Source organism: Syzygium oleosum, unplaced genomic scaffold, assembly GCF_021117445.2.
Source record: "Syzygium oleosum isolate NSW1041296 unplaced genomic scaffold, Sole_v2.1 Sole_v2.42, whole genome shotgun sequence".
NCBI classification, from domain to species: Eukaryota; Viridiplantae; Streptophyta; class Magnoliopsida; order Myrtales; family Myrtaceae; genus Syzygium; species Syzygium oleosum.
In genome coordinates, this window is record NW_026607526.1 from 2,017,935 (window position 1) to 2,042,219 (window position 24,285).

General features: G+C 38.0%; 1 pseudogene; it reads right to left on the reverse strand.

Annotated features, from left to right (window-relative positions):
- Positions 1 to 2,728: 2,728 nt before the first annotated feature.
- Positions 2,729 to 4,072, reverse strand: LOC115661750 (heptahelical transmembrane protein 1-like; annotated as a pseudogene).
- Between the last annotated feature and the right edge of the window lie 20,213 nt (positions 4,073 to 24,285).

Sequence of the window (24,285 nt, forward strand, 5' to 3'; positions counted from 1 at the left end):
TCACCTTTGAACTAAGCTTAATGAAAAACTTGTTGCTACCCTCCCTCGTGGCTCTCTTAATGGGAGTGGGTTTAGCGTTATGTCTAACAGCAACGAGCGATCCCTCTATTCGAGGTGCTCACTCTCATTCGACGCGGGTTCTCCTTCACCCTATCGGGCACGACCTTGGATGATTCGGTTTGATTAAGCAATGAGATCCTACCTAATTTGGAGCTGCTACTATCTTGTTTGGGCCGACTAAGAGCCAAGTGGAAGGTGAGAAAACGTTTCACTTCCTATGAGCCAGAGATATAAGTTCAGGACTTGGTTATGCTAATATCTAATTAGTGCCCACTCGGTACCTAAACTAATTTTATTACGAAAACGTGAATCATGCGGTATTGTTTGTACGTCCTACTAAATGCCCAATGATTGTTATTTGCGAAAGCTTTTTTATAAATCAATTATATGAGACGAAAATCATAATGACCAAAATAATAAAGGCTACACATCAAACGATATTAAGCACAAAAGTAAAGACGACGAAGATAAAATGCAAAAAATAAACCCGATACGAATTGGGCAAAGAACATACATGACCACCAACTTCCAAGCTCGCCACAGGCCGGCAAGGCTCGAACTCGCCAGATTCGGCTCGACCTCGCCTGACCAACGGAAAATATTTACCGAGACTTTTTCAGATTTCAACCAAACACCGGAAAATTGTGCCATTTTCCAGGAAAATGGCTGTCTAGAAAACATTTTTCAGAAACGTAATATTTTTCGCGAAACGAATGGAGCCTTAATGGCCTTTTGGGAGAAATTCCTTCTTATTTGGAACATTTGACATTTGGAAATGGTGGGGTATCTAATGGCACGTTCGATACGTTGAGTGAAAATGTTGAGTATTGGCAGCTTTACCAGTACGAGGCAAAACTCAACTTAGTGTTTCTCCCATGAAAGTAGGGGTACTGGTGCTTCTTTGATGAACTAGAACAAGTAACCTTAGATTGAAATCTTATAACGGCAACATTCTGGAATATATGTCTTGAATGGATCTCTCACACTATAATTTGATGGGCTTTCTCTTGCACTATAATTTGATGCGTTCTCTTCCTCTAGATATCGGTTATTTGAGCGAAATATGTCTTAAATCTGTCGCATAATCATTTGACGGGATCAATTCCAGAAATATTCTCCATTTTAAGTAATATAAAGAGCTTGGACCTTTCCTGCAAATAGTTAACTGGTCTGATGTCTCCACAACTAACAAAGGTATACACACTTCCAGAAGACAAGACACCAGACAGAGAGTCAATTTGGAATTTTCATTGAAGCAAGTTACGAAGGTAACCCTCTTCTCTGTGGACCACAGTTAATAAGTTGTAATAGCTCAAATCACGGTCCAAGGACACTATCAACCGTTGACAAAGGCAGAGAGGACGAGTCCCAGAAAGATGCCTTCTTGAGTTTCGCAGGATCATGCGTGGTGGCATTCGTTGGGGTCGTCGTTTTTGTCCACTGTCATTTTTCTCTACTTAAACTCCTACTATCTCAACTCAGCGTTCGGTTTTGCCTATAAGCATATCCCATTGTTTCCTGAGCAGAGCTCGTGTTTGCAAGCATTTTAAACATCTTGATTCTCCACCAATGTTGAACCGTTAGATCGTCATATTTTCCTTCTTTTCCTATAAATTTGGATGTGAGTACCATCAGATTTTCTTTTGGTTGTGAACTGAAGGAAAGATTACTGTGGTCACAGATACAACAACCATAAAAAAGAAAAACTATAGCTGTGGCTTGTTATCACAGATTGACTAGCGCTTCTCTGATTTTCCTTGGGAATTTCAACGGTACACTAGTGTACCTTACTGCCTCCCTTTTCATGACCCTTTGAACGTGGTTACGACAAATCGTAAAACCATTTGATAATGTGTACCGGTGTTTTGGACTAAACTTCGATGACATGTCGTACGGTACATCCGAGTACCATTGAAGTGGTTGATTCTTATTTTAGATTTAGCAGAATGACTGCCGGAATGAACCTTTGCTAACGGTGCAAATTAGATCATCTGAGTTTCTTTTCTTACTAAGAAACGGCTCCTTCTTGGACTTCCAAGTTCTTCATAGCTCGTGCTTCTTTCAGACATTTTTATTTTATTTTATCGCAGAACTTTGATAGATGCAGAGATTGCAAATGGGCTAAAGCAAGTTCCGTGTCTTACATCTGTTGCGTTTTCCCGAACACTATTAGGTAGAGACTCTCAGTAGTTCTATATGTTGTATTGGCCCATGACTTAACTTCTTAAAATTCACCACACAAAGTACAAAATAATTCACCATCCTCCTGCTCGAGCTTTGTTCTTTCGTACAGAGAACGATATAGCGTTTACCAAACTATTCTCATGGTGGTGGTGGTGGTGGTGGTGGTGATGGTAGCAGTACTCTTTAGCAAAAAAGGAAAAGTAATAGTAGAAGAACTAAAATCATGGAGCAACAATCTCACAAACAGCTCAAAATAAGACGAAAGCAAAAATAATAATCACCCGCATATGATCACATTGTAAATCAAATCATCCATGGAAAATGAGAAAAATATAACAAATACAATGAGCATTCCACTTCTTTATAAATGGAGGCATCTCCTCTGTCGTGAAATGCCATCTCTTCTTGAGGCTTGATTTGGGGCGTACACAAACCAACAACATAATATCATGAAACCCCAGCATAGCTCACACTTGGTTCAATCGAAATGAAATCAAATTTTGAGTAATTTTAGTATTGTTACACAGTTCTATCGCATCCGAATCTATCTTGCCACTCTAAGAGCAACAGAGTAGCGCCATAATGAGCCAAGGCATCCATGATCACAAACACGTGAAATATCTGATGGCTTTGACCAGCAAGGTCGAACCAGCCCGGTTTTAGCCTCTCAGGAATCCTGCTAACATAAAACAAAGTACCTGTAATGTAAGATAGTGCCATGGCCAACTCATAAGCAAGCGTGATCGGGTGCTGGGGATTGCTCCAATTCACAATACAGGCATGGATTGCAGGTACGACGCCAAAAAACCCCATGGACGAGAAGAGCATCGCCTGAAACGCCCGGAATTTCCCAGAAGAAAGAGAAGGGGCAAGCAATGTCACGGCAGTGAACATCCCCATCGCCGTTATTCTGCCAAGGTAGATCAGTTGCTAATGGGGCTCCCACTGGAAAATGTAGTAGATTGGGGGGAAGAATGAGGTGATGATCATGACCGTGATGCCTACATAGTCCATCCGCGGCAGTTGGATGTTCAAGCAGTGTGAGTGGCATGAGAAAAGGTGGCAAATGCTGCTCGAGAGGAGGCAGAACATGGATCCGCCTAAGAAGACGAAGAACGGCCACCATGTCGCAGCTGGTTGGAGTGAAGCGATCTTCATTTCTTCTTCTGTTATCTGATTCAAGTTCACCAAAGAATTTGTACCCTGAAAACTATGTTGTGTTAGATACATCTGTAGACTTCAAAAGAGATTATTCTTTTCGTAAGTCGAATGAAACATCGTTGGCGCGCCACTCACCAAAAGCAATTCCTTTGAGTAAGAGATATTATTTCCTGCACTAGTAGAGTTTGACCTGCACAAGTGGGTTTGCATATCAAGCCATTGCATAATCTATGGTATACTAGTCGGAGTCCAATCTTCAGATCATAATTTAAAGAAAATGATTCAATCCCGTCTGCTGGAGGGAGAGAGTAGGCCAAAATGGTGAAAGTGAATGGGCAGAGCACTAACTGAATAACTATCTAGCTTGCTTAAGCTCATACTTTCAAATTCAATTTTACAACCAGTGTACTACTCTTCACTATATAAGCTATTTACCACTATGATTTGGTTCAGAAAATCTTAGCAGCAATCAACTTTCAAAGCATTCTGCAAAAGTTTGTTACGAGGTCCAGCATGTGTGAACTTTTTTTTGACACACACAGTGCTACTTGCGTGGAAAATAATTATCCATTGACGGTGGACTGAATCCATGTTGTATTACCAGGAACAGAGAGATTTTCCAATGGATTGGATGTTTAATTTTTGTTTCAAAAGAAGGAAATTTCTATTAGTACTTTGATTCATCATGGTAACTAATCACAGATGACCCTTGTTATCCATCTTTATTTTGCACTTGCTGTTTGAGCAAGACTGTCTTGATTGTCAGGCTACTACTCCTGAAATTTAGCAGCAATAAAAATGGCGAGCATGATCCTTGTATATTCCTATGATACAAACTTTCTGAGTTTATATTTATATGCCTGCACTTAATGTCACAAAATCGAGTTATTCATCTGTGGCATCTACAATTTTGATACAGCACCTGAAGAAAAAGAAGTTTAATGGCAATTTTGGTAGCCAGTTGCAAGAAAGGTCAGCTCATGAAAATGGCCGGTTGCTCGGTATGGTAAAAAGCCACGAATCACAATACTACATTCACTTGTACATACTAAAAGCGCCCTTCTGCTTAGAAACAGGTAGGAAGAATCTAAGCGATTGTGACTGTGAAATTCGACAATTTTAAGCTGGTTGGTTATGGAGGATTTGATCAAATAGGGTAACTCAAACATCTTCACCAAATGAGCAATTTAGCAAGCTCTCTAGCGAGTTATAACTTGCACCTACGGTCCTCATCTTAGATTACACTTTGAGACAGTGAAATAGAGCTATGATAGTCAACACAGATCGAGCTGCTACTGATAAATTCCTCACTAGAAATTATGGGTTCCACCCGATGTCATCGAGTTGGGACGAGTTGCTAAATACAAACATCGATAAATCAGAACTCACTAAAATGTGCACGCTAGTATAGTATAGGATTGAATGATACAAAACACACCTTGAGAATAGGCCGAGAAGATCAGCAACCTGAGGCACGTCCACAAAATTGGCCACCGGCAATCCCAGAAACACCAGAAACCCAATCAAATGCCTGCTCCCCCATCACACACAGAACGCAAAAGAGATCACCACAAATCACAAAAGAGAGAGAGAGAGAGAGAGAGAGATAAAAATGAGCTGAAGAAGATAATAGGAACAAAGTTGGCCTCGCATGAAAAGACAAATCGAACTAAAAACACCATCATTCATCCTCACGTCCAAACGTTGAGCGTCTCGTTGTGCCAACGGAACAAGCTGAGGGCGGCCTCGGGGAGCGGCCGGTTGGCGCGGTAGTGGCGGAGGATGAACTCATTGTCCTTCGTGTACTCCGGCAGCTCCCGGAACGACACCAGCGCGTACCGTGATGCCGACGTAGTCCATCCGCAGCAGCAGCTGGATGTTCAAGCAGTGCGAGCGGCATGAGAAGTAGAATTGTGGGTGAAAATCGATGGCCCATCGTCTCCCCCATTGTTGGTCTTCTTCCTCTCCTCCTTCGCTCCATCTCGCCGTGGATTTTTCCCTTTCTCTATGAGGAACTCGCAGAGCAGTAGGCCTTTGCTTTTGTGGATCGGCCGATCGGAGAAGAAGATGAAGAAATCGTTGAGCGCCTTATTCGGCCCAATATCAGCGTCTCGTTTGGATCCCTCTATACATCTTTTTCAAGATTAAGATTTAACATTTTTTTATTTTGTGAAAAAAGGATTTTTTTTAAGTAACTTATATTGGATATATGTTAAGAAATCAAATAATAAAAATTTAAAAATTTTCAATGCTATTCATGTTATGTGATGACAATATTTTGGAAATCGAAATGTTTTTCGTTAGGATTGAGCAAAAAGATCAAGTTTCCTAATTTTTATTCTCCAGACAAAACTCCATCCATTTACTCATATTTTTCAGGATAGTGTAAGCCATGCTAAAAATTTGTTATAATAAGACAGATTTGCTAATGGACGATGACGATTTAGATTTGAACCGGTACCTTAATGAAAATCACGAAATATCTAAATAAAATTATGCCATCAATCGATACCCGCGTTTTAACAAAAATCTCGTATATTTATGATCAAGGAGGAGTGCCAAAAATCTAGAATCCTCTGGCAATGTCTATGAGGCTTCAGTCTATTTATGGTTGGTAAAGTGTGTGGCCTAGAACGAGAGAAAAAGAAAAAGACCTATGATAATGCAGCGATTTTTGTATGCACCATGTCGGTGGTAGAGGCCTATAAGTAGAGAGGGTAGAACAAACCAAAGTCCAAAGCCTCTTCCCATGCATCAAACTTTATAAATCACTTTCCATTAACTACTCCCTCAGCTCGTCCCAAACTTCCACCGACTTCTCCTTATTTACAAAACCAAATAACTAGCCCTTTGTCCAAACTACATAAATAAATAGACAAAATATATCAAATCTTCAGATCATAATTTGTAGAAAATGGTTCAATCCTGTCCGCCGAAGGGAGAGAGTAGGCCAAAATGGAAAGAGTGAATGGGCAGAGCACTCTTCACTATAAAAGCTATGGGGTGTTGATATTGGTAGGAAGTGGAAGCATGGGGTGCTTGGAGAGAGAGAGAGAGGAGTGCACTGTTCAAGATCAAAGCCGCTTTCAATTACGCGAGATGGGTTTTCTCTTCCGCCGTGGCGCAACGGCAAGGGTGATTGCTGTGGTAGGGAGGGTGTTATGTGTGATGATACCAATTTTCAGGTGAGTCGACTATTTATGGACCACACACGAGATTGGAAGTTGGAATTCTCTTGCGCTATCCATGACTCCTTATTCCTTCCTCTTGTGGAGCTTCGAGTGTTGGATGTGAGTTGGAATGATCTTAACAGGGAATATCTTTGTCTCTCTACCTACAACACACAAACACAACATAGAATTACAAGGAGATTTTGTGAGGTACTATAATATATTGTACACTGTTGTCATGCATTGACAAAGATTTATCCACTAGATATTTTTTATCAACCAGTGTCATATAATGGTTGATAGTTGATGATGTTCTACTATAATATTGTAAAATGAAATGTCTAGAATTTTAGTGAAAACTTTCCATAAAACTTTAAAAAATTGTCAATTTGGAAGTCATCTAACTTTTTCTTTGTAATTTCACCAAAAAATTTTAAAAAATATTTTCTATATTGAGTTTTTAACAAAGGGTCATGCTTGGGTAAGACCAGCCAAAATAACTCGAGCAAGTTAATTTCTTCTTATCTAATTGTAACATACTATTTCAAGAAGCTTTAAAAGAAGAAGAAAATGTGCAGGAAATAGTAATTGGGTTGTGTTTTATGTTGAAGAATTAATGAACATACTAAAGACACAAAGTTTTTTAAAATACAAATGTTTCACCCTATCCTAGTTATTTAAAATAGAAAAAAAAAGAATATTGAAAATGATAGAGATTGGGCTTGAGAAACTTTGAATCTACAATAAATGGAAATTACGAAAGGTGGGATTCTACTATCGAAAAGATTTTCTTTTCTTTTCAAGAAAAGGGAATCGTATTCACTAGCCTTCATTTACACGTATATTGTCCCAATTAAAAATTGCACAATTTTCGCGTCAAGTTTCTTTCTCTCTTTTCATATTGTTGTAACATACGGTTTGAAAAAGGTTTTCAAGTGAAGAAGCATGAGCCGGATATCCGTGATTAATTCAAATCAATGAAATTAATCTGTCAAGCGTCTCTCAAAAGTCATTTTAAGCACGTTCTCGGAAATTCCGTAGATATTCGGCGGACAATGGCCACGACGCCTCCTGAGCATTCCCATCGTCTCTCCTCCTCTCGAAATCTGCGCGACCTCCTCTCGGAGCCGAGAAGCCGGAGCAAGTGCATTTTACAGGAGGCAAAGCCTCGCCCTCAGATCGATCAAGACCGCTCCGGAGAACCAAAGGCGCCATCTTTCCGTGCAGAACGGGCCTCCGACCGTCATGGCGGCTGCTTCGGCTCCCTCCTCTGTGTTTGGAATTTACGGCAATGGACGGAGTATTGACGACGGTGCTGAACAATGCATATGGGTGACGGATTTCGAGGGCCTGCCGAATGGTGTTCCAGGCGGTCACTTCGATTTCCCGCAAACTATTGAGGTTACTGATTCTGATAAGAAAGTGTCCGACGAATTGTCCGAGAGAGAGGGGAGAAACGAGAGTAAAGCCGCTCTAACTTTTGATTACTTGTTATGTCAACAATAAGCAATACTCTTCTCTGTTCTGACTATACTGAATAATCTGAGCAGAAGAGTTATTGTCACGGGTCCTCGCCAAAATTTTCTTCTCAAGCAGGTGAGGTTCTCCCGCGAGATTCTGCTTCGCTGAACTCTTCAAATTGCTGGAGACGCGCTCTTGCACATACCAGAAAAGTGTTAAGGGCGTACAATGAATTGGAAATTCCTTAGGTGTTTGTTTCATATTAGTTTTGTTTCACAGATATGAAGTCTCTTCCATTGAGGTTGAACCTCTTACTCTTTCCCCTGCTCCAATCTTTATGTCTCCCAACGTCTGGTAGTGGAGGACCAAGTCCAGGAAGGTCATTGCATGAATAGAAAGTTTTGCGCATAATGAGTCTACAACAATAAATCTCACACCTATTGTCAGTTAAATACACAAATTTTCCAATTCTATACCCCTCGAAACTCCTCAAAAGAAATTTAAGCAAATAAAAAAAAGGACAAATAAATTGTATAACTGGACAAACAATTAGTACCAGGAATTTTTTTTATTAATCTTTAGAAAATGAGTTCACCTAATAATAGCTACGAACATACTAGGTATGAAATTAAGAGATCATGGATATTACTTGGACTTAGCCTTTAGTAGGTTCGACCACATACAAGGGTAAAGGTCTTTGATGGCCAAAATGAGATAACGAAGCTAACGGGGACATGAGCTTTAAAAATGAAAGACGTTGAGTTCTGAAGCTTATTATTGAATTTCTTTTCACGAAAAATCAATGATGTGTAAACATTTTTTTAAAAGTAGCTATTCGTATTGGTTAGAAAAACTAGTTAACAGATTATATATTTTTATCATTAACAATAATCTTTGCCTAAACGTTTTATTAATGATAAAATTATTTCTCATTAACTCATTTTTGCAAGCGATAAAAGTGAATATTTTTAGAAATATTTTAAATTGGTGATTTTATGTGAAACAGACGCATCTAAAAATTAAAAGATTTTATCTAATTTTTTATTATTTCTTCTCCTTTCACTGATGGTTTTTCTTTTCATCACTCTCTCTCCAAAATATATTTTCTTCTTTCTCTCTCTAACTAAAGGGTTTATAGATCAGTGCCTTGTCATCGGCTTCGGCGCGCCATTGTGTGGCTATGCATTCAGGCAATGAAAAGCCGCTAACAAATGTTAGCAGCAACTCCAACTCATCGATAGGACCTCGCTCAGTTCATTATGGGCTCTTGGTATGGGGACAACTTTTATGGACAAGCCCAGCCCATCCAACATCAAAGATAAAAAAAAAAGAGATTAAAAAATCTACCTCTCCAGCACTAGTGATGCTAAAGATGAAAATTAAAAATTAATAAAATTCAGGAGCCATCAAGAGCTTGAAAACCCAAATTGGTCTGACTGAACCGACCCCGCATATCTCAAGCACAATTTAGAAGGGCCGGTCTTTAGGGCAAATTTTTATAATATTGTTATCAGGCTTGTTTAGGCTACTAGCCTAGGGGAGTCGAGATGCCATAAGCAAAAATAAGTGAAGTAGCAATTATAATGGAATGAAGTGAATTATAGAGGAGATAGAAAGATGCGTAGATGAGAATGGAGGCAATGAGAATTGATGAAAGCATGGGATAAAAATATATTCCAGGTTTAGCAACTGCATTCATTCTATTAATATGACACCTTTGCAACGGTTAAACGTATACAACATTGTTTATTCATCCTATATCTTGCAATATACTTCCATTAGGAAATAGAATTTGACAGGCTATGAAATCACTACAAAGAAAATTTCCACGTAGGACCAATCTAATGGTCCATGTTCCCGAATGAAAGGGACTGACAACTACGACTGATATAATGAGAAACAAAATTACGATTACATGCACAATAGTGTGTCACCAACTTAACATATTTTGTAAACCTCTCTTATATATAATTATAGATACTAGATATTGCAAACTTAATATATTTTGTAAACCTTTTCAGATATATAAGGTAATTTGTATATATTGCAAACGTTTTTAACCAATACATAAGAGCGTGTTTCTTTAACTTCGATATTTAAAGATTCATTTTATTTATTTCTTATTAGTCAACACATATAATTAAGTAATTGGTTAATGTTCAACAGGAAGACTTTCCTACTGAATGGCTGGAACGTTCTTTTTAGGCATGATTGTACACTTACAGCGATTTAGCTACAACCTCTTTTATATATTACACGAACCACTTTTAAGTTATATTTTCTAGAAACCTTCAATTTTAAATAAGTAATTGAGCTTCTTTATCTAATTAATGTAGAAGAAGATTGCACAAAATAACTTTTCTTTTTCTAAAAGAGAAACGGCACAGCTAACAGGCATTAGGCAAAATTAACGTAATCAAGTCCCCAAACCCAAACTCTGTGGTTTGTAGAGTAAGGCTGCCTCTCACACCTTATTCGGCTCCTAACCAACCTAGAGTAGGTTAGTGAAACTCAAATTTCTTTTGATTGAAAATAAATGAGAAACTAAGTTACGATTAGTAGGGTTTGGGAGAGTCCGAGCAAAGTATTAATGCTACCTTACAAGAGGGTTACACTCGTGCGCTTAGTAATTTGTTAAACCCCCCTTGAAGTTCATCTTGGGAGGCTTGTGAAACCACTGTTTCGGAATTGAGATTCTCTAATATTATTAGGAGTTAAATTTATATCTTAAATTTTCTCACTTAAGAGCTGATACCTCACCACATGTATCTTTGGATTGTCTGGATTTATTCTCCTTTCTTCATTTTTCCCCCTTTCTTTTCTTCCCTTTGTTTTCCTTTTCCCTTTTCACTTCTGCCTCCGTCCTCTCTTTCCTTAGATCTTGAATTTGGGGTAAACTTGACCAAATAAAGTTACTTCAGACTTTAGAAAATTGCAATCCGTTTTTTCAAATCCGCGTAAGGAAAAGGGTCCTTGCATTGACCAATTTTCGGAGTATTGGCCAAGTTCTTGACCGAGAAAAAGAAGTATTTAATCTAGCGTTTTGTCGGGATAAAAAGATAAAATCTCATCCAAGATTAGATTGAGATGGAAATAGAAATTGAGTTACTGGGCCGGCTTTCTTTTCCATCGTCCTCGTACTGCCATTGGATTAAAGAAACAAAAAATACGTCAAGGTCTTTTCACTTTTACTTTCTATAATGGACATCGCTATCAAGAAAGTAAAGCATTTCCCAGCTTTCATCGCAGGAGACCGAAACGATCAAGACCGCTCCGGAGAACCAGAGGTGCCATCTCTCCGTGCAGAACGGGCCTCTGCCCGTCATGGCGGCTGCTTCGGCTCACTCCTCTGTTTTTGGAATTTATAATCCAGCGATTCCAAAGACGGTGCCAGATTTAGCTCCATTGAAGAAAGGCGAAGGTGAGGCTGGACAATGCATATGGGTGACGGATTCCGAGGGCCTGCCAAATGGTGTTCGAGGCGGTCACTTCGATTTTTCTGTGAACTATTGAGGTTACTGATTCTGCTCAGAAAGTGTTCGACGAATTGTCCGAGAGACGAGAAACGAGAGTAACAGCTCTCTAACTTCGATTACTTTTTATGTCAACAATTAACAATACTCTTCTCTGTTCGACTATATTGAATAATCTGAGCATAAGGGTCTTTGTTACGGGTCCTCGCCAAAAAATTTCTTCTCAAGCGGATGAGGTTCTCCCGCTAGATTCTGCTTCGCTGAACTCTTCAAATTGCTGGAGACGCGCTCTTGCACATACCAGAAAAGTGTTAAGGCATACAATGAATTGGGAATTCCTCAGGCGTTTGTTTCATATTGGTTTTGTTTCACAGATATGAAGTCTCTTCCATTGGGGTTGAACCTGTTCCTCTTTCTCCTGCTCCAATCTTTATGTCTCCCAACATCTGGTAGTGGAGGACCAAGTCCAGGAAGGTCATTGCATGAACAGAAAGTTTCGTGCATAATGAGTCTACACATAATAAATCTCACATCTCTTGTCAGTTAAATGCACAAAGTTTCCAATTCTATACCCTCAAACCGCCTCAAAAGAAATTTAAGCAAGATAAAAAAAAAAGGACAAATCAATTGTATTGCTGGACAAACAATTGGTACTGTAAATTATGTTTATTAATCTTTAGAAAATGAGTTCACCTAATAATAACAACAAACATACGATCTACGAAAACCGAGAGATCATGGATATTACTTGGACTTAGCCTTTAGTAGGTTCGACCACATATAAGGGTAAAGGTCTTCGATAGCCAAAATGAGATAACAAAGCTAATAGAGACATTAGTAATAATAATGAAAGAGGTTGAGTTCCCAAGCTTATTATTGATTTTTTTTTCATGAAAAATCATCGATACATTTTTCTACTTTTTTTTAATTTGTGTTGGTTAGAAAAACTAGTTAACGGAATATATTTTCATCATCAAATCTTTGCCTAAATGTCTTATCAATGATAAAAAAAATTTCTAATTAATTCATTTCTGGCAAGCGATAGACGTGAGTATTTTTAGAAATATTTCAAATTGGTGATTTTCCATGAAATAAACTCATGCAAAAATTAAATGGTTTTATCTATTTCTTTTTTTTAATCATTTTCTTTCCCTTCGCTCAGGATTTTTCTTTTCATCGCTCTCTCTCCAAAATATCTTCTCTTTTTTCTCTCTCTAACTTAAGGGCTTATGTATCAGCGCCTCGTCATTGGCTTTGGTGCGCCATTTTGTGGCCATGCATGCAGGCAATGAAAGATACGCATCTAGAAATTAAAGGTTTTTATCTTCTTCTTTTTTACCTTTTCTTCTCCTTTCACTGAGGGTTTTTCCTTTCATCTCTCTCCAGCATATCTTCTCCTTTTTCTCTCTCTAACTAAAAGATTTAGGTATCAGCACCACGTCATCGGCTTCGCGCGCCATATTGTGGATCGTGCTTGCAGCTGACGAAAAGCTGCTAACAGCGTCGACGGTGGCTGCAACTCCTTGATAGGGTCTCGCTCAGTTTATTATGGGCTCTTGGTAGGGGAACAACTTTTACGGACAAGCCCAGCCCCTTCAACATCAAAGATCAAAAAAAAAAAAAAATCCACCTCTCCAGCACTAGTGATGCTAAATATGAGAAATAAAAATTAATAAAATTCAGGACCCGTCGAGAGCTTAAAAACCCGAATCGACCCGACCGAGCCAAGCCCCTCATTTCTCAGGCATGAGGTAGATGGGGCCGGTCCTTGGGGCATAATTTGCTAATTTTGTTTTCGGGCTTGTTCAAGCTACTAGCCTAGGGGAGTCGAGATGCCATTAGCAAAAATAAGTGAAGTGGCAACCATATGGAATTTGGGTACCCCCACTTAAATCAGCAATTAAGCCTCTTTATCTGAGTGGTGGTCCTGCAGGGAGCAAATGAGAAACGAAATTACGATTAATACAATGAAAGATGTCAAGTTTTGCAGCTTGGTATCAGAGACATGCACAAAAGTATGGCACCGACAATTTCCACGTATCTCATTTGATGCCTTGTGTGGAGAAGCTCCGATCATTTTGGGATGAATGACTAAATTACGAAATTCCAATTTTATTTAGAGAAATTGCTCAAAGAGTAATTGCACATCACTATTGCACTAAAGCCTTCTATATACGCATCTATCAATATTCAGATTATTCTTAAAAAAACTCAGCATGGCCTACTGATAAAAATAAACCTCTCTTATATTATAGATACTAGATATTGCAAACTTAATATATTTTGCATACGTTTTTCAGATATATAAGGTGATTTATATATATTGCAAACCTTTTTAACCAATACATAGGAGCATGTCTCTTTAACTTCGATATTTAAAATTTTCATTTTATTTATATTTGAATAGTCAACACATATAATTAAGTAATTAGTTAATGTTCAACATAAAAAATTTCCTACTGAATGGCTTGAACCTTCATTTCAGGCATGATTGTACACTTACTGGGATTTAACAATGGCCTCTTTATATATTACATGAATCACTTTTAAGTTATACTTTTTAGGAACTTCAATTTTAAATAAGTAATTGAGCTTCTTTATCTAATTAATGTAGAAGAAGATTGCATAAAAAAAATTATTTCTAAAAGAGAAAAGGTACAACTAATGGGCATTAGAGGAAATTAGCGGAACCAAGTCGCTGGATCATTTGTCATTGGACAGTATAGATTTGTTCTCCTTTAACTTGATCAAATAAAGTTATTCTAGACTTTAGAAAATTGCAATCCAAATTTTCAAATCTGTGTAAGGAAAAGGATCCTTGCATTGACCAATTTTCGGAGTATTGGCCAAGTTATTGACTGAGAAAAAGGAGTATTTAGTCGAGCATTTTGTCGGGAGTAAAGAGATAAAATCTCATTCAATGTTAGATCGAGAAGGAAAGACAAATTGAGTCACTGTGTCCGGTCTTGCAACTTTACTTTCTATAATGGACATCACTATCAAAAAAGTAATGGATTTCCCAGCTTTCATCGCAAGTGACCGAAACGACTTGGGAGAAGTCTTGGTCAAGCTATAATGGACATCCCTTTCAAAAAGTAGAGCATTTCACAGCTTTTATCGGAAGTGATCACGATGACTTGCTCAAATTATACATGAGTCCCTGCATTATGAAGCAGGCATTTGAACATTCAACATAATATAGGTTTGGTGAATAAATATAACATGATATATTCAATCCAATTGATAAGCTCAATTTATCGATTTATAGGTTTGGGTATCTTGTGTTATAGATTTGTCCATTCTATTTCGATATATTTGGTTGGGAAAAATTAATAAAATCATACAACATCTTTAATCGATAATTTTAATAAGTATAACAACTAAACTAATAAGTAATGGGTTACACTGTAATGACATGGCTGGAGCCGCGTTGGCAAACTTCCAAAATAACTATTCAAATAGTAAATATTTGAAAGGTTGGTTTCACTTATGAATCATTGTCAAAGGGAATTACCAGAGAAAATCCGCTTGTGTTTTACATATTTGACTACCGAACGTCATGATACATGACCCAGATCCAGGAATAACGATTAGCATGAAAGGTTCAATTGAGGAGGTGACAAATGATCATCAGACTTAATAAACTACATTAATTTCCAAAAAATCGCATTTTTAATAATAATAACGATAATAAGAGCAATAACAACAATAATGATGATGACAACAACAACTACAATAATAATGGTAGTAGATGTAAAATAATTTAGTGACGAACACCAATTGCAAAATCTGCCACACCATATAATGCACAAAACCCTTGATTATTTGGATACAAAAGATAAGATTATTCATATCAGATATTGCACAATTTTTACAAATAAATAAGAGAACTTGGATAACACATATATAGTGCAAACTTTTCGACCAATATAAGAACATGTTTTTTTTATCTTCAATATTAAAAGATTTTACTTTTTTTCATGAGTCAATATATATAATTAAGTAATTGCGTATTATTCGTTATATATGATGAATTAGCAATGACCTCTTTATATATCACAAGAATCTATTTTATAATTTTTTTTAGGAATATCAACGGTAAATATGTAAGAAAGCCTCTTTATCTAATTAATAAGATGTTAGTTATATTATAGGAAGTCTGTAAAACAGAGCATCAAAATTTGGCTTCCGTCCCTTTAATCCCCATGGACTTGCATATGTGCCTTTTAATTTGGAAACACAAGAGGAAAACGGACATTACTCATAGATTTATGCAATTTCGACCTCTTTTCATCATCGTCCGAAGTTCTGATCACCTCGACATAATCATTTTTCGTTAATAATGCTTATTCGGACCTGTTCCGCTAAGATGATAGTTCTCGGTTGTGCATGCGCACTTCTTAGCGCTAACGTGTTCAAATCCTAAATAATATCTTCATGAAGTAGTTTATGTTGAGAATAGGGGTACGGCTCTAATACCAATTCTTTCCGTCTCTTTGTTACCTGAAAAAGGATTAGCCAATACCCTGCTTATTTTCATCTTTTTTTTGTTGAAAAGCACATGACGTCGGTTTGGCTCAGCCAGCATGTCCATTGTACTCGGTCGTTAGCCATGCTAGAGGCAGCATAGTTTTGTCAAAAAGGCAACAGTGGATAATTTTTGTCCTTTTTGTCCTCCGGGTGAAAATTTGTGTTTTCCTTGGAAGTTTTTGAAAAGTGAGATTATTTTTGGTCCCCGATGTATAAGTCTGCGGATAATTTCGTTCAGTGAGTAAATGTCCGTGCTTCTTTTTGGATGGTTTGAGAAGTGGAATTATTTTTGTCCTGAGGCTAAAAATGCGGGTTTATTTTCTTGTTCTCATTGGGCCCTTTTTCGCCTTAACCGTTCAAGTTATTCACAAAATCCTGTAGCTGCTTATCCTATTTCTATTGGAATGACGTTAGCTCACTGCTTGTAAAATATTCTTGCATAGGGATTGGTACCTGGACCTGGAAGAGAGATCGTTGAGCAATAATATGCATGTACCAGTTTTCTTGCAATAACAAATCAGTAATCATATTTTAGGGTCGATACGTCAAAGAATAACCATGCAAATCGCACGAGAATGCTCTCAGATTGACTAACAACAGAAGCAAATCAATACTGGAAGTCACTTGGGCAAAACATCGAACGCCTGACGAACATGAAGCTCGAGTGCACGGCACAGAATATTCACCAAATCGGTGAGGCGTATAAAGTGAGGTTTGCATTTAAACATTATCAGAGACAAATCGACGAATCGGAGGACAGGCGTGCACTGCATGCTCGGTTGAAGCCAAAACAGAGCATAGAAGAGGGATACGTTGCCAGAGCCGTCTCTGGTCGAGATTGATGATCGCCTGAAGGAGAGAGATCGTAATGGACGGTAACGCCGGGACCTAGAATCATCAAAGGGAGGAATAGACCTAGATTGAATACTTCGGCAGCAGCGATGACTCTGCAAAAAGGAGCGAACAGAATCTCCTCACGGCGGCGGAACTGGTGGCGATCAGGCAGCTACCGGTGATTGTGAGTGACGCTACCGAGAGGGAATGAAGATGGAGAATCCACTGGAAACCGATTCTGCGAGAGAGAATTTTCTCCCCGAGCTCCCCTTGTGCCTGTGCTCTGTCCTTGCAGATGTGCTCTCCGTGATTTCTGCGTGCGTCTGGTGGCCGGCGATGGACGATCGGGCGGCGGCTACCGGTGGCCTGAGGGCGATGGAGAGGGAACGACCGTGAACCGCGAGAGTGGGTAGTGGATCGGGTCTGGGCTGCGCAAATTGGACCCGGCCGTTTCAATTGTGACCGAGTTGGAGCCTTTCTTATTATTTTCTTTCTCTTTTTTACTGTTTGTTATTTTTTTTTCTTACTATTTCTTATGTCTCTCCCTTTCTTTTTATAACAAAAATACATGTTTGACTTGCCAGCAAAAATTCAGTTGTCAACGGCTATCACGAAACATAATGAAAGGTACAATACAAACTTCTGTGGGCGACATGAAGATGTTATGGACTTTAGATTTGGCGACTCATTGCTTCCTAGGAGATATGCTTGATCTAGATGCACTAGCCACTAGATATGCTGTCGAGAATTACCAACTTGACTGGTCTGAAATGTTTGTATCCGGATAACAATGAATTCGCGCGAAATTTATTACCCTATCTACCGAATAGTTCCAGGCATAAGGATTTTGGAATTAAGTAATAAATTAGGGGGACAACTTTTACGGACAAGCCCGACCCATTCAACATCAAATATAAAAGAAACAAAGAAATTAAAAAAATCCACCTCTCCAGCACTAGTGATGCTAAAGATGAAATTAAAAATTAATAAAATTCAGGAGCCACCAAGAGGTTGAAAACCCGAATTGGCCGAGCCAAATTGACCCCGCATTTCCTACGCACAATTTAGACGAGTGAGTCCCTCAGGCGCTTTTTTATAATTTTGTTGTCGAGCTTGTTTAGGCTACTAGCTTAGGGGAGTCGAGATGCCATTAGCAAAAATAAGTGAAGTAGCAATTATGATTGAATGAAGTGAATTATAAAGGAGTTACAAGGATACGCAGATGAAAAGGGAGGCCAATGAGAATCAATGAAAGCATGGTGCAAAATATATTCCAAATTTGGCAATTGCATTATTTCTATTAATATGACACTTTGCAACGGTTATACGTATAAGAACATTGTTTATTCATCCTATATCTTGCTATATACTTCCATTAGAAAATAGAATTTGATAGGCTATGAAATCACCATAAAGCAAATTTCCACTTAGGACCAATCTGACGGTCTTGATCCAGAAACTGCCATATGGAATTTGGGAACAAATGAGAAACAAAATTACGATTACTGTAATAACATACGTCAAGTTTTGAAGGTTGATATGGGAGACATGCACAAAGGCATGGCACCAACAACTACCACGTATTTCATCTGATGTCTCGTGGGGAGAAGCTCGATCATTTGGGGATGTTGTTCGAGTATGCGTGGATGAGAGAGAGAGAGAGTGAGTTGTGAGAAGAGGCTGATCAAATCCAAACAAATAATTACAAGCACAGAGGAAGCTGAGAGGAGAGGTGGGGTCGGTAGTGAGTTAACATGGAGATTGGAGACCTGTGGGAGTTGCAGATTCTTCGCAATGGAAAGTCATTAACATCGACCGCTGTATTTACAAGCGAATTTAGACCTTGAAGGAAATTAGATGTGGATTTACAAAAAGTGGAAGAAAAAAGAACTTCCATCATATCTCTCTTTCTATCAACTCACTTTAACCTTAAAAGGAAATTAGGCATGAATTTACCAACCAAAAAAAGGGAAAGAAACTTCCAATTCATTGACTATTAATGGATGAATTACTAAATTACGAAAATACAATTATAATATATATATGTTAAATTATTTTATGGCGTTTCGGAAATTTGACTCAAGCATTTTGATCTAGTCACTAACATTACCGGATAAAGTTATTCCACATTTAAGAAAATTCCAATCAGTTTTTCAAATTCGCGTAGGGACAAGGGTCCAGGCGCCCTTGCATTGACCGACTTTCGGAATATTGGTCAGTTTAGAGTTTAAAATTTACTAACAAAAAGTAAATTTTATTATAAATGTATCGATTTGAAATTTTTAATAAAAATTTATCATAAATATATTAATTTAGAGTTTTTCGAACCCTAAATTATCGAGCAGGCTTTTGACTGCTTGTTCAGACTTTGCGACTTTTGGAGTCCGTCAAAACAAAAGAAAGAAAGGAAACTTGCCGGTAGCTTGCTGCTCTCCGATCCACGAAGTGCCCTGCACGGCACGTGCACGAACCACGTGGATGCATCAGATTTCGAAGTTCGATGTCAGACAAAGAGGAGAAAATACTGGGGTTCCACGACTAAGACAGAAAATGTTAAATCACTCGGGAACATGGATCGTACGCCCCGATTACAGCCTGGACGCAGAACTAAACTCACGGGATTGTTTATCAAGGTCGAGGATTTGATCGAGACGGGCCCACGGGCAAAATATGCGTTCCCATTCTGTAGCTATCCGCTCGTCAATGTTTATTCTAATTCGAAGAATCGTAATCTTCTCTTTCGTAAACCAAACAATCAAAATGGGTGCAATGTCGTCCATCTCCTACCAACCTTCTTGACTCCGAATTACTGATTCACCAAAAAATGCAGAGGATGAATATTTAAAGGGTTAATACCGCGAAAAGTCTAAAACTGATACATTTATGATAAATTTACTCCAAATTAATTTTGATTCACCAAAAACCCTATATCATATTTCCTCTTATTAACTTCCGTCAAATTTTACAGTGAAATTGCTAAGCTGAATGACGCATGGCAAGCCTATGTGAAAATTCATATTAATTTGAAATAAATTTATCATAAATATATCAATTTAAGATTTTTGTGACCTAAAAATCAGAGTAGGATAAATTTATCACAAATATATCAATTTAATTTTTTTGATAATTTAAAAATTAATTTTGAATAAATTTATCATAAATATTCAGTCCCTTACCAAAAAAAAATATATATCAGTCCATTTCTTATAAGATTCAATCGATCAAGTTAGATGTGACAAATTATGGAGCCTGATGAATATTTTTTGTTATAGAACACGGCCCTTGCCCCCCTCAAAACGTTGAAGTGATTGGTAACACTTTCAATGGGAGGAAAAAGACAACGTCGACCGGGGAAGTCTTTCTATTATGGCCGACCAAGTCAATAATGTCGACGGGTGCGGGCCTCATTGACCCGATATCGGACGAGTAGAGTGGGCAATAAAATATTGGCCAAGTGCTTTATGAGAAAAAGAAGTAATTAGTCTAGCGTTTTGTCGGGGGCAAAGAGGCAAAATTTCATCTAAGATTAGATAGAGATGGAAAGAGAAATTGAGGGACTGGACCCAACTTTCTTTTCCATCATCCTCATATTGCTTTTTGGATTAAAGAAACATAAAGTTTGGTCGTGGTCTTGCCACTTACTTTCTATAGTGGACATCCCGGTCAAAAAGGTAAGTGGAAACTGACGGGGGTGCTTGGAAGGAGAGACGCGGGAGCTGCAGATCCTTCGCCATGGAAAGTCATTAACATCAACCACTGTGTTTAAGATATTTACTAACAAATCTAGCACTTGAAGGAAACTAGACGTGAATTTGCAAAAAGTGGAAGGAAAAAGAACTTCCATCATATCTCTCCTTCGATCACGTCTAAACCCTTAAAGGGAATTAGACGTGAATTTGCATAAAAATAATTGGAAGGAAAGAAACTTCCAATTCAATGACTATTGAATGAATAGAAACTTCTTTGTGTTTGGAATTTGCGGCAATGAACGGAGAATAATCCAGCGATTCTAAAGACGGTGCTAGATTTAGCTCCATTGGAGAAAGGCGAAGGCGCGGCTAAACAACCATGCATATGGGTGACGGATTCTGAGGGCCTACCGAATGGTGTTCGAGGCGGTCACTTCGATTTTTCCGCGAACTATTGAGGTTATTGATTCTGCTAAGAAAGTGTTCAACGAATTGTCCAAGAGAGGAGAAACGAGAGCAACAACACTTCTAACTTCGATTACTTGTTATGCCAACAATAATCAATACACCCTTTTATGTTATGACCATATTGAATAATCTGAGTAGAAGAGTAATTGTTACAGATGAGGTTCTTCTAGTAGAATCTACTTTGCTGAGTCTTCAAATTGCTGGAGACGTACTCTTGCACATACCAGAGGTGTTAATGCATATATGGAATTTGTATATCGAAACCAGCTGGTGACTCCGTATTGGTTTGTTTCACAGATATGAAGTCTCCTCCATTGGTAGTGGAGGACCAAGTCCAGGAAGGTCATTGCGTGAATAGAAAGCTTTGTGCATAATGAGTCTACACGTAATAAATCTCATATCTCTACTCAGTTAAATATATAAAGTTCCCAATTCTATACCCTCAAGACTCCTCAAAAGAAATTTAAGCCAAAAAAAAGGACGAATATTTTATATAACTAGACAAACAGCTGGTACCGTGAAATATGTCTATTAATCTTCAGAAAATGAGTTAACCTAATGATAATAACAAACATACGATCTACGAAATTGAGAGATCTTGGATATTACTTGGACTTAGCCTTTAGTCAGTTGGACCAGATATAAGGGTAAAGGTCTTGGATGGCAACGATGGGCTGTCCTTTTCTTGGAGTCTTGCTTTCACGGTCAACACAAGTCCAACTGGACTTTCCACTTTTGACTTCTTTGGCCGACTGCACTAATGGGGAAATATAATTTTGTGTGCCCCTCCTTGTATTCTTGGCCGACTTCAACTACGGAAAATCAAATTTCCATATATTCGTTTTCGAACTTTCACGGACTGAGTAATTCAATTCGGGTCATTCATTCAACGGGCTCAAATTCGAGACATATTTTAACAGGTACACCACAACTAGGCCTTAGTTTAATGTATCTTACAATGATCAAGTAGTCTTAATTTAGAGCCTAGTGAGATATAAAGATGCTGCTCCGGAGACCGAATAAGTACTCCAAGAACCATAACAAGTCAAAATTAATGGGGGCTTTAAGCCTTAACATAAAATTCATATTGACTAAATACACAGAAAATGATGTCAGTGGGTTCTTCAATTTACGAATGTCATAGGGCTCTCACCTAGCTTTAGAGATTGTATTTGTAGGGTTAACTCCACTTTAACCTATAGACATTTATTTATTTTTATTTGTTTTGCTGTCTCAAGATACAAATGCTTCATAGTGGTATTGATAATGGCAAGAAAAAGTTATTATGAATGTATCATGTCCTCTCAATCCCCTATATGCCAAAACCACCTCATTTTGTAAAATGACACAATTGCCCTTAATTATTTAACTAAAATTTAAAATGGTGGACCACAAACTTATTAACTTTCCTTCTCTCTTTTTTTTTGCTAGTTCTACATAGGATCTAGTCGTCCTCAATTCATGTTTTCTTTTTTCTAAAAATTTTAAGTGGAATTACCATGCATATTAAAAGCACTATTTTCTCTATTTGAATTTTACCATTGTACGTACTAGCTTTCTCGAAGAGAGAATTTTCTGAAAAATCTAATTCTTTTTCTAGTAGTCAAGCAAATTTCTGGATTAATTGTCAAGAAAAATTCTAAAAATAATTGAACATCAACAACTTTTAAAACAATCAAATATTTATAAATAGTTTATTTTTATTGTGCATTTCACCGCTTTCTTGTAAGTTATCTTTTATATTCACATAATAAGCCGATTGAATGAAATAAAAAGAAACTCTCTTAAAGAATTGTCATAATAAAATCACTATTACATTCCCTAATGTGGATAAAAGATAAAACTTAATTAAAGCACAACTTTGCAAAAATAAATTAAAATGACGGTTATATTTAATTCGTTTTGAATTGACAAAAAGAAGAACAACAACAAGAAGAAAACAGAGCAGGAAGTAAATTCGCAGCCTCTATCTTTCAGCCAAATAAAAAAGTCCCAACACCTAGCCCAGCTTCTCAATTTTGATCATTAAAAAAAAAAAAAAAATACGTGAAGCAGACTGCAGTGAAAGCACTCAAAGGCAATAATATCATTTTTCTTTTTCTTTTTTTCCTGAAAATTGGAGGAAATACGTGGAATTGCGTTTGTAGCCCGGAAAGAGCTTTATCGGTTACTTCGCGCCTTACAAAAAAATCGAACCAACCTAGAATTAACTTGAAGTCTTTTTTTTTTTTTGATGACCCGGGAACCGCCGTACAGCCGACAGCCGGCAACGTAAACCTGGGGTGACGCTAGCGCAGGTCCCACCACCACGGCGCCATACTTAAGAATCCCTAACGACTACGCTGGGATTCGAACTCCCCACCCTTCGTGAGGGGCAGAGAACGCGAACCAACGCAGCCGCTGCGAGCGGTGGTATTAACTTGAAGTCTTTCATCTTCAGTTTAGCTAAAAAAATTTATCTCATTGGTCGAGCTCAACGAAGTTCTTCGTGGTCATGGCCGCAAGCTCAATGAAGCTTTCACGGCCATGGTGAAGCTTGATTGGCCATGACTGCGAGCTTGAAAAAACCTTGAAAGCCGGAGTGCCCATGGTCGAGCTTGACAAAACTTGAGCAAGCTATGGCCCATGGCTAGGAGCTTGAAGAAGCTTGAGTGGCCATGGCTGCGAGCTCAATGAAACTCCAATGGCCATGGTCGCCAACTTGAAGAAGCCTAGAAGCTGAAGCGACAAGCTCGAAAAAACTCAAGTAGCCATGGCCGAAAGCTTGAAGAAGCCTGAGAGTTGGTAGTTATGGCCGAGCTCCACGAAACTCGAGCGACAAGGTTTTGCCTTTTTTGCCCCCTTAAATTCTTATTTTTTTATTTTTTAAATTTTTATCATTTTTCCTTTTATCCTATTTTAATTTTTTTAAAAAATCTTGCTATCCTTTTTTCTATTAAATTTTCAATTTTTTTAATGTAACGCTTGGTGGAAGCCATATTGACGCCGTTTGTCTTAAAAAAGAAATAGAACAAAGGTCACGTCCACATTTTCCGTTAGTTAAATTAGATAGAGTTAATTGAAGGATTTGATTGCACAAATTTAACAAATTTTAAGATTTAATTGTGTATTTTGAAAGTTTAGGGACTCGATTGCATTTTCTAGTGCACTTAGTCCTATTTGTAGATTAGATTTCCAAATACTTTTGCACATGGACCCGGAACATATAAAACTAATAAATCAAGTGATTCGATATAGGATCCACGCAATGTAACG